Below are 12778 nucleotides of genomic sequence, written 5' to 3' on the forward strand. Positions count from 1 at the left end.
AGGATAGGAACGAATGGTGGTTTCGGCATTTCGAAGCGTAGGCGCGGGAAACGTGCGGTGCGAGCGCTCAGGCGGGCGTTCGACGGCCCTCTGTCGGTTGTATCATCGACGATACGCCGAGCGGTAGGCATATAGCGCGTGGCCTTGAGCGAGTGAAGAAGGCCTGGTTTTACTTGTCACTTTTTGACATCTATCAATATAGTACATTTCGATGCTAGTGCGGAAAGTATGTCATTAATTCACGAGTACCGAGATAGCAAGACTCGGGATGAGTGAAGAATGACATTTCCGCACGTGTATCGAACGACGTTTTTTAATACAGTTGCGAAAAAATAAGAAAAGCAACGTTTATATAATAAGCAATAAGGAATGGAATTCGAAACTTTTATGTTATTAATTCTGTGACATCATTGACATTGACATTGACATTATGAAGAAGTGTTTTTCTAGCTTTTATTCGACTAGAATAGATTTTGTTATTATTATTGAACCCACTTCAATGAAAGTTTTTTTTTCTAATGCATGTTCTTTCTATAAGACAGAAACAATTGTAAATATTAAAACATTGTACCATTATTACCTAAATATCAGGATTTATGATTATTTGTGTATCGTATATTTATACCTAAAGAAAGCCTAGGTACCGGTGGATCGACGAGGTCCAGAAGGACCTATGTGACATCCAGGCGGCTGAATGGCGTCAGATCGCACAGGATAGGAACGAATGGCGAAACCTAGTATCGGAGGCCAAGATCCACTTCGGGTCGCTGAGCCAGCGAAGTAAGTAAGTAAGTATATTTATAAAAACAATATCGAATGTTGCCTTTGGAAACTATAAAACATTCTTGCAGTAAGAAAATACGCCTCTTCTTTGACAGGCGTTCCGTTCCATTCAGACAACTTATTAAGAACGGTTTTTCAACATTAAAAAATAAACGTGTTATAATACTTATAATGATGAAGAGGTAAGTAATAAAATATGAAATATGCATATTTTTCGTATTCTTACATTAACAGTAGGTTTTTATGTTGATTACGACGTTAAAAGGAAACTAATATTAACACTCATCAATAAGTAGTCATGAATTGGAACAAGTAAAAATTTTAAAAAATTGGAAAAGTAAAAAGCACTAGTTCGCGAAAACCAACTTTCCGCACGCTAAACAGCCACGAAAAGTAGCACTTTCTGAGCAACTGTATTAAAAAATAAGTTATAATATGACTGTGTTCAAAAGGCGAAACAAACAACATTGGAGCTATAGCAACCTGAATATCCGCGAAAAACCGTTTTTTATGACATTTGACCTGAAATAACTTCTGACGTGCAAAACAGAACTCCATAATGAATGAATGATAATAGTAGATTGTAAAACCAAGGGCTGAACGGCACCCATTCCTGTCGAGTTAGTTTGGCGCTCGAACGCAGTGAGAACGCCAATAGTCCGAGACGGAAATGGTGCCTTTTATCTGAGTTAAACACTTTATTTTTCATATCGAATGCGAGGAAACAAAACAAGACGAGGCAATTTTGCAAAACAGTAAATAAAGTACCTAATAGACCTACGGCCATGATTTTGTTTTGCTTAGGACTTACTTGCAATCGGAGACTTTTCATGTGTGAAGATAAATAACCCCTAGCGAAAAACATTTAGTTTGCAATATTTACGAAAACACATATTTTAACAAACTGCAATTTTAACTGATTTGTTCATTATAACACGAAAATCAGTGGGATTGCCTCTTAATTTTGAATTTTTTACTTTTTCGTTCTAAAACTCCCAAATAGTCAATGGCAATGGCATCCCAGTCATTTAGCCAACATAATAAAAGTATTTAAAAAAAGTAAATATTAAATTACAATTTAATGAATAAAATAAGCAAACTATCTTTTATTTTATTTTTATGAATATAGTGCTAAATAACTTTCAAACCCATTTAATATCGTACAAACGTTTAACTGTGGCTGTATAAGATTCTGTCTTTGCTCATTTACGCAAGTATAAGGTTTAAAAAAATATTTTTGGTGTATTCCTTTTGGTTCCCTCTTATGAAATCGAGTATTTATTTATCGTATGGCTTCGTTACATGTCACTGGATACAAAACTTTAGAGAATACTAACAACTTAAAATTAAAATTTCGCCCTACTCAGGTAAGCAGCCGCTTCTTCAGCCAGGATATTAAAGTCATCCACATGGCCCGTGTATTTTGTGAGGGGACATTCCAGCACTATGTGTTCGATGGTCTGGTCTGGGTGCCCACACTCGCAGGCAGGAGAGGCGCTCCAACCCCATTTGTGCCAGTGGTGTGCACAGTTACCAATTCCGGTTCAAAAGCGGTTAAGGGCGGACCATACGCGGCGGGGCTCTTTGAAGCCGGTAGGAGGTGTTCGAAGTGTGAGATGGATGAGAGGGTTTATTTGGTCCACATGGTGCTCCCATTCTGCTTGCCACGCCTCCACCAAGCTCCAAGTGGTTTGTTGATTGGGCATCTGTAGAGCAGGAGGGTTTCTGGACTTTAACCTTTTATTGCTCATCTCGTTGAAGTCTCGGTGGATGGGAAGGTTAGAGCAACTGTGCATTTTGATGGCTTCTTGGTGAAGGCTTTTGTTCCTACGGAGGTGTGCAGGAGCTATGTTGCCCAGAATAGGGAGCCAGTGGGCTGGCGTAGGCTTTAAGCATCCGGTAATTAGGCGGAGTGTCTGGTTTAGTAAGTATGTGCACTGTTCATCCAGACTGGGGCGCAGTACTCAGCCGTTGAGTAAACCAGAGCCAGAGCAGTAGTTCGAAGGCAGGATGCAGTGGCTCCCCAAGTCGTTCCCGTGAGTTTTTGGATTATGTTATTCCTGGTCTTGAGTTTGCTTGCAGCTTTCTGTAGGTGAACTTTGTATGTTAGGCTTCTGTCTAGCGTAACTCCCAAGTATTTGGGGTTCGGGTTGTGCTTCAAGGTTGCACCTTTGAACCTGATGCTGAGTTGTTGTTCAGGTGGAAACAACACACTTCCGTTTTAGTTGGGTTCAGGCACAGGCGCCATCGGCTGAAGTAGTCATCCAGTGCAGCCAGGTCCTTCTCGAGGATTGGTTTAGACGCATCTATGCTTGGGTGTTGTGTGATAAGAGCCAGATCGTCGGCGTATCCAAACTTCCGGGAGGAGGTATCAGGCAGGTCATGCAGCCCTGTGGAAGGCCGTTATTTAAAACTCTAACACTGCCACTTTCTTTTCCGTGGAAGACTTGGACTGGCCTATTAGTTAGAATATTTCGATAAGCCGGTATATCTTTATGCAAGGAATAATATTTAGCAACTTGTAGAGCAATCCCTGGCGCCAGACTGTGTCGTAAGCGGCCATTAGGTCGATGAAGGCCGCTGACGATTTGAGTTGTTTGTTAAACCCGTTCTCTATATGAGTTGTGAGTGCCAATACTTGGTCGCAGCAATTTCGGTTCGGCCTGAAGCCAGCTTGATCGTCCGGAATGATTGCATTTATGGTGTCGTGGATCCTGTGGTACACCAATCTCTCCAGAAGCTTATAGACAACGCTGAGGAGGGCAATCGGTCTGTAGCTGTCTGCTCTATCGTTAGGTTTACCAGGTTTAAGAATAGCAATAACCTTAGACCGTTTGAGTGTAGGAGGCATCATACCAGAGTCCATAATAGCCGTGTAGAATTTTGCCATCCATGCACGGGTCTTTGGTCCACTATGTATCATGAACTCGGGAAAGACTCCGTCCTCGCCGCAGGCTTTCCCAGCAGAAATGTGGCTCAATGCCCGGGTAACTTTATCTGCGGAGAAAGGTCGACTGTAATCACTCTCAGGCGCGGCGCTGGATTTGAGTGCCGAAAGTTCCAGCCGTATCTTCCTGGAGTGGGCCTTGTGGTTGGGTGCCTTAGACAGCTTGACCATCCTGTCAGCGATAGCGTTGGGGCTTACAGTAGGTTTAGCCTTTGTCGTGGTAGAGCCATCGGTCAGCTTTCTTACCAAGTGCCATGCTTTTTTGCTAGAGTGCGTGAAGTTCATTTTCTGGACGGTTTCTTCCCATTTATCTCTTCGTGCCTGGTCAAGTGATGCGATGACTTCGTGTGCTGTGTCGCGATTTCCAGTAGCTTGGAAGTCTTGCCAGAGTGCTTCCGTGTTCTCGTTCCAGCAGGGGCAGCATCTTCGACGGAATCCTCTAGGAATAAATTCCATCGCAGTAGCTAGGATGAGTTTTCTGAAACGGTCGTAGTTGTCTGGAATTGGTGTAATCCATCTGACACTACTGTCCAGTTTATTTTTGAACTTTTCCCAGCTCGCCTTCTGGAAGTTCCATCTGGGGGCAGGGTAGGATGGTACGATGGGAACTTTAAGACCAATGTCAAGTAAAACTGGACGATGCTGGCTGTGGGGAAATTCTCCGAGGACAGTTCTGCGAATTGGCACTGGGTTGTCTAGGGCATCTTTTGTGATGAAGACCAGGCCGGGATTGTATTCCTTTTTCCAGCGCGCGGATCTGAAAGTCCCCCTACTCTTGCTGTCGAACACGAGAAATGTATTTGCGGCGTCAGCCCATTCTGTGATTTTATCACCGTTACTGTCGTTTTTCTTGTACCCCCAACTTGTGTGGTGGCTGTTGAAGTCTCCGACGTAAAGGGCAGGGTGGGCGCGTTTAGGGAGAGCTGGGTCTGGCCATTTACTATTTGGTGGTTTGTAGATATTGCAGATCTGCATGTCGTTAAGTTTTATGATAGTTGTGGCGATGTTGTCTGTACTTATGTAGTTTGTTATTATGGAGCAAGTAGGTGCGAGCATTTGTCGGACATAAATAGCCGTGCCGTATTGACCATGGTATGTGGCAGCGATCATATCATAGCCCTGGAGTGCTCCTCTGCGTGACAACTCAGTGGCATCTTTGGCGTGGGTTTCCTGAATAAAGGCAACGTCGATATCCTGGTCGAACAGGATTTTTGCATGCACTCTGTTTTTGATAAATTTATCCCTTCTATGTTCAAGGAACAGACTCGGACAGAGGGTCCTATATCCATTGTCGACTGGTTAGCGGCTTTAATTGACATCTTCTCGGAGGGTAATAGTAGTGGGAAAGCATATGAAGGAATCCAGTGAGCGCTGCGAGGTCCTGATGGGACAGTGCAGCTGCCAAGTTTGTTACTCTTTTAGCACCACCCGGGGATCACGTGTAGGGTTATCTAAGGTATGAAATCGAGTAAATACAATTCAACAAAAGAAATCAATTCTTGATTTATTTTAACAATTTATTTACATCATTTTTGATAAAAAACGATTCAATGCGGGATTAGTAAAATTAGAACAATTACCAATTGTTCCAGGCGGGGAAATAAGGACACTACTTTTCAATTTTGTTTCCACCCAGTTGCTCGTGGGTCGGGGACGCAGAGGAGTAAACCACTTTTCTGCACTAGAGCAGAAACGTATCACTTTCTGCGCACTTTTTAGAACAACAATGACCCACTTTCAGAGCATGAGATATGAAAACTTTATTTCAGACACATTAGGTATCCATAATGCCAATAGATACCAATTAAATTAATACGTTTTCGATATCATGTCGATACCTAGCTACGTCGAATGCTGCAGACACGGAATAAGGCCGCTATATTTACACGGCGAAGTGGAAGCTCTAGCCGGTAGGAATAGGAAATGATTGTGAACTTGTAATTATTTGTTGCCAATCATGAGCGTGTCCAGAGCACGGCGGCGCGTGAGTTCACTGCGGGCGACTGACCTTTCCTTGCCTCAGGAATGCTATTATATTGTCATTCCCACACAGAGGTTGAACATAACATTATCAAAAATAGGGTGCATTGGGGTAATTGCGAAATTGGGTATATTCCGAAAGTTAAAAAACTACCAAACGCAGCGATATTTTCTTACTAGCAACATTACTTTAGACGCCATTGTTATCGGCTTTGACGCTGCAGTCGCCGTTCGTCGCTGGCGTCGCTGCTAGCGTAAGTGAGTGAGCAACGTGTCGTCTCGACAGACAAGTGATTTTCGCGCCTTTTTGGGTGATTCGCAATAACCCCAACAATCTTTTCTCGGAACCCAGGGAACTTATTAAAATAATTGTTTTTTAGTATTATAGGTTATTGTCTTTTACTATTGATTGAGGGGAACACGCAGTCCACGTGTTGTTTTTTATTTTGTTTCGGAAATACCCCTCTGGGTTTATTACGATACACGTATGCATTCGCAATAATCACACCTCACACTTTCATAGAAATGGCCAGTGGTTCTCAAACTAGGTACATAGTTAGGATAAAGAAATATTTAAATATGTGAGGTTTATATTTTCTTGCAATATTCTATCGAAAGTATTGTTTGGAATCTGTAAATGTAAATCCGAAGTAATCAATCCGAAATGACCGTATAAGCGAAACTATTAACAAAGTTTACAATATTATAACTAAGGGGCAATTACAAATGAGAAATAAATATAAACCATCAGTCTATGAGTAGTAAGATCTACTTTTCAATTATTTCGGGCATATTTCGTATTTCCCTCAAATGTCCAAAAAAGTGAGACATGACAATAAATATGCATAAAAAAGAAACAACAGTGTATTTTTGTATGTAATGTCCACAAATCATAAGTCTGATTCATCAATGTTCAAGAGATACGAAAATATAGGCAGTACAATTTAAAAATAAAATATTTTTTTACTGAAATGCTGTTGTTTACTCAACTCGTCAAAATTTCTATCGTAATTACCCCAATGCACTCTACATATAATAACGAGTATTCTTAATTTGTGTCTAGTCTGAAAGACATGCTCATTTTAATTAAGCAAGCCCAATATCTGTGCGTGCCGTACATGTGACTAAGTTGTCCATATAATGGCAGCGGTTCTCGATGTCGATTTGGCCGGTAAATAATTTCTGTGTCATGTCAGGAATAAGAAAGGAAAACCAAAATATTTAGTACACACCCTTATATCTTCTACTTAGATATTTTTAAGTACCTACCTATTGTCTTTTTCAGATTGACCAGGAGACAGTAATACCTAGTCATTAAGTAAGAAATGGTCACGTGGACTGGGCCACGTTGCGAAGATAATAATAATAGGTAAGCAATAACTTCTAAGCATGTTGTTTACGCGTAGCGTAACTATACCGATGCCGGTGTCAGCATATTATATAATGGCTACACAATGTACCTATGTAAGTAGGTACGTATAGTACAATGTTACACTATGAAACCATGATTTTAGCAATCAATACAACTTGACCATCTGGACATATGGATAAGAACAGATATAAGGGAAGACCGTCTACAAGCTCTTAATTATTACGTTTGTACACATACCTACTCCACTAACCACTTACAGAAGGTCGTTAGAGTGAACACTTCCTTTCTGCCTATGAGCGACGTAACGTAGTACGTACTACGTAGGTACCTATACAAATACGAGAGTTCTTGCGCTGTGACTGTGACGTCTGTGACGGTCTTATTCCCAGCAATAAATATCCCATCAAAAACATTACATGTAAAAAGATGCAAGTCTCGCAACGCAATTCTTCTACTACAATTTTTTTTTAGATGTAATGCGAAACCAACTCGGTTATTTTAGTCAGTGTCACGGGGTATTAAAATTAAAACCGTATCAATATTATATAGATATCTTTAATTTGTAATACATATAATGACTTGGCAATCGCACATAAATCACATAATGCTTTACTCGTATCGTACTAGTTCGTAAATATGTGTAATGCTCAAACTGCATATGATTAGCGTTATGTTAAATTAGAATTGTTTTTAATAGTTGACGATGATCCTTATATAGTTATTTGTTATACAAGGGTGCAAAGTTGTATTTTACCCGCGAGTGTTTCAACACACGAGAAGTAAAATACATTTGCGCCCGTGTGTAACACAAAACTTTTCACCTCACTATAGCGAGGAAAGTGCAACAACCATAGGCGTTAGATCATCTTCATCACTGGAATCACTCATTTCTTTACGATATTATAACAGAAAACTCTGGAAGTTGTGTATTTTTACGCGAGTCGGTGAGAAAAGGTTTTAAGTAAAAAAATTGTTGACAATGTTGACATTTCTGATGTATGAAATGTCAACGATGCGTTTTGAAATTGCATCGATTCAACTTGTGCGTTCAGAATTATATTTAACATCATTATAAAAAAACAAACGTTTCTTATGGAATTTTAAGGTTTATGACTTAAAATTATTAAATAAAGCTAAATTTGGTATTTTTTATTAGATTCTCAAACCATTTATTTAATGATAATTAATATCGAACGAACCATTATTATGAGCGTTTTACGTTTTGTTATCTGTCAAGCTACTTAAACATGCTCCATTCAAGGTCAAATTACTTTCCCCACTAGTGGATAAAATGCGTTTTTCCCCGCTTGTTTTAAAGGATAAAAGACGGCTTTCCGAGCTAGTGAGGGGAAAATGTCATTACATCATGCAGCCGTGCGATGGCCAAGTCATTATACGTATTAAAAATTAAAGATCTAATATTGATACGATTTCAATTTTAATACCCCGTGACACTGAATAAAATAACCGACTTGGTTTCGCATTACATCTCAAAACTTTTTTGTAGTGGAAGAATTGCGTTGCGAGACTTTCAACTTTTTAACCGACTTCAAGATTTCAAAAGGAGGAGGTTATCAATTCGGTTGTATGTATTTTTTTTTAAATGTTTGTTACTCCATAACTCCGTCATTTCTGGACCGATTTTGAAAATTCTTTTTTTGATTGTAACTATTGTAAGTATATACATACAGATTGGTCCCGTGATCCATGAGGAATCGAGGGAACTCCTCAAATGTTAAAGGCTTACATATAGTGATTTTTGTATTTTCATCAACAAATCCAGCATTTACATTTAAAAAAGTGACATTTGATTAAGTGGAACTGCTGATGATGATCAGAATGGAACTCTTCAATGACACATAGTTCACGTTTGGCGATTTGTTCTCTTCCTTATGGACTCAGACCCAAACTTGGACCCGGACTCGGACCCGGACCCGGATCTGGACATGGACCCCAACTCGGATTCGGACCCGGACCGAACTCTGACCCAAACTTGGACCCGGACAGCCGGACACGGACCCGGACTCGGATCCGGACCCAGACCCGAAATGCTACTAGAAAAGTGGGTTAGGTTAGGTTAGAATTGTGACCCTTACAGAATCGAAATGCTATCAGAAAAGTAGGTTAGGTTAGGTTAGAATTGTGACCCTTACAAAAACGAAATGCTACTAGAAAAGTGGGTGGTTTTACCTCCTTTTCTACATTATTAGGCAATATTATAATAATTAGGCAATTAGGCAAAATTAGTCAAAAGATGGATTAGGATAATTACGCAAAATATGCTGTCTATTTCATTTCATTGTCTGGAATCTAAGAGTGCACCATCAACAATAAGTAAACTTTCAGCGGCATCCCCCATTGAAGTCGGTTTTTTTCTTAAAAATTATTACATGTAATGTTTTTGATGGGATCTCATCTCTGTTTGTAGGTAGTCTTTCTTTTCGGGTACTACTTTTTGTACGTCAGCTACCACTTTTCTCAAAGCTCATACTCATCTCACACTATACTCGTACTCATACCTATACAAAACTCAAAGCCATACCAAACTATACTTCTACTCATACCCAAGTACCTACCCATAACGCACCATACCATTCATATCTTTACCATAGCCATACCATACTCATACTATATACATATTATAACTATACACACCTTTATACTCACATCGTTCAACTTAGACCTTTATTGTCTACTATTTGTAGGAACTGCAAAAGTAACTTTTACTTTGTAATTTATAAAGGACTACAAACTTACTTAATGCAGTTCTTACATCTTTGGCTTGGTAAGCTAAAAACTACTTATGTGGTCTGCTAGAAGTACCTTAGAATTATGATGATCTTAAGTGAGTGTGTCAGTGACAAAACTAAGGAACTGACGTGCAATAATTCTTAAACTACAGGTTCAAATTGAATGATCTTGGGAATATATCTAAGCCATATTATGCCCTATATGTCACTGAAAATTCAGGGTTCTAGCTTTAGCCAGCAGAAAATCACAGGACGTCGAAAATGGCCTGAATGGCTTCGAGAAAAGGATGGTACGGCCGTGCCTCTTTGTTTTGCTCGACTTGGCTGGCACTGCCGTGCCCCCAGATTATATGCCGGTCTTCACCGTATTGAGGTATTGACCTTACTAACCTCGCTGATACCTATAGAAATCGACTGCACATCCCGCCTATGTGTATGCATTACGAGTAGGTATACTTATATGTATACGTCTGTTTATACACGGTGTAACATGAAGATACCTACCGAATAATTTTAACAGCGTATTCCTGAGGTCGTAGCACGGTACGCTTATCACACGCTTATCACCATGCCTGTCATGTTCTAACAAGTATGTGAGTGCGAAAGTGACGGACTTAGTGATAGGGGAACCATGCTGCGCGGGCTGATCATATTTATAGACTAAAATGTCCTATAAACTTTTCTGTAATTTCCTTAGTTTCAGTTAATACCAATTAAAAAAACAAGTTTTTATTGTTACATAGTGCAAAACGCATTTTTGATGTCGATATTGCCACTGTGGGACGTAGTCTAAGTAACCTTATTGATAGATGTCAAAAAGTGACAAGTAACACTGTAAAAACTACGTTTTACGAGTCGTGTATATTGCCTATTTACCAAATGGCAAGCGTAAAAAAAACCCATAAATCGTTTTCCAGTAGAAAATCGTTTTAGGCCAGGAAATAAATGCCCAAAAAAAGGTATAGAGGGAAATGCTTGGAACACAATTTTTTACTTCGTAGCTTTGTTTGGACTAGTTAGGAGGTTAACATATCAAAAGTCCCCGGCCATAACCCTGGTGCTGGGAGGGAGAGGGGGGTTTGAAGGTTCCATTTTTCGGTTTTTTGATTATATCTCGGAAACTATGCGTCTGAGCGACCTGGCCACTTATACAAAATGAAAAGATTTAATTTGTTACAAGTTTTATTCAGTCAAGTTTTTCGATATCTTGTATAGTTTTTGAGATATCCGCTCTTAAAGGTTTATTTAGGGCTCTCATTTTTATTTTATTTATTTATTTAAACTTTATTGCACAAGCAAAAAAAAATGTACAAATGGCGGACTTAATGCCAAAAGGCATTCTCTACCAGTCAACCATTAGGTCAAACAGAGACATAAATGTTGGTGCAGGATAGATTCATAAATTATAACGAAAAATAGAACCAAAAAAAAGTCAAATATTATGTATATATATATATAAACATAATAACGTAAACTAACAAAATTATCTATTTTTTTTATATTAATTTATCTATTTATATATATTTTTTTATCTTGATTATCTACATCAGTGAAGCTGCTAGGCCGGGTTTGGGATCGTTTTCGTATAAATCTGGGGTGCTGAATTCATTTATGGTATCAACATTGACACCATTCCTAAGTAAAAACAAAATTTAAAAAAATGTTTTTTTTTATAAAACTCCTCTTTACGCTTAAACCGCCGAACCGATTTCGTTGAAATTTGGTATAGAGATGGTTTGAGTCCCGGGACAGTACATAGGACAGTTTTTATAACCAAAATCATCTTTTAAGGGTGTGAAAAGTGGGGTGGAAATTTGTATGGGGAATCAATAACCGCTGAACCTATTTAAATAATATTTGTGATGGTCTACATGTTTGATTTAGTTGATAATGATACCAAACATGACTTCAAACCTAAATTTAAACACTATTAACCTAAGGAATTCAACTTCGGCGAAGAAGCTGAATTCCCCTCGCACCAAATTTGACACCTTCAAAGTATGATTTTTCAGATAAAAACTATATTATATCCTGTCTTGGGACTTAAAACACCTATTTACCAAATTTCAACTAAATCGATTCAGCGGTTTAAGCGTGAAGAGGAGTTAAAAAAAAGATATTTGTTTAAAGTTTATACGTTTTTACTTCGGAACGGTGTCAATGTTGATACCATAAATGAATTCAGCACCCCCGATTTATACGAAAACGTTACCAAACCCGGCCTAACAGCTTTACTGATGTAGATAATCAAGATAAAAATGAGAGCCCTAAATAAACCTTCAAGAGCGGATATCTCAAAAACTATACAAGATATCGAAAAACTTGACTGAATAAAACTTGTAACAAATTAAATCTTTTTTCATTTTGTATAAGTGACCAAGGCGCTCAGACGCATAGTTTCCGAGATATAATCGAAAAACCGAAAAATAGAACCTTCAAACCCCCCTCTCCCCCCCAGCACCAGGGTTGCGGCAGGGGAATTTTGATATGTTCATCTCCTAACTAGTCCAAACAAAGCTACGAAGTAAAAAATTGTGTTCCTATCATTTTCCTCTATACCTTCTTATTGCTTGGCCTATTTAATTTTGTATGAACTTGTACATAAGGGTTTTTTAAATCGTTGCATAAAATAAACGCGAAATTTTAAAGGATGTCTTTGGCAACAATTTGAGGCTTAATATATTTACCTAAATAAAAATTCAATCCAACATGTAAGAGTCATTTGCCTGCGATCGAAGAGTATGATTTTGAAAATAATTTTTGTATGGTGAAAATTTCGGGTGCCTATAGTAGATTGTTAACCAAGGTTTGAAATGATGCCTTTCATCTGAGTTAAACACTCTACTTTTCATTTCGAATACGAGGAAAGTAAAATGCATGTGCTTTTTTTAAAACATGACTAATTATACATTTTTATAGTATTTCTTGAGGGTACTTTCAATTAAC

General features: G+C 38.8%; 1 protein-coding gene across 1 annotated transcript in view; it reads left to right on the forward strand.

Moving 5' to 3' along the window:
- The first annotated feature begins 7061 nt into the window (after positions 1-7061).
- The window catches only part of LOC134754389 (uncharacterized), a 53811-nt gene continuing 48094 nt past the window's right edge, over positions 7062-12778 (forward strand). Inside the window, exon 1 of the mRNA XM_063690694.1 lies at positions 7062-7079. The gene's annotated coding sequence lies outside the window, so the exon portion shown is untranslated. The remainder of the gene's footprint in view (positions 7080-12778) is intronic.

The sequence above is a fragment of the Cydia strobilella genome, chromosome Z (assembly GCF_947568885.1).
Source record: "Cydia strobilella chromosome Z, ilCydStro3.1, whole genome shotgun sequence".
NCBI lineage: Eukaryota > Metazoa > Arthropoda > Insecta > Lepidoptera > Tortricidae > Cydia > Cydia strobilella.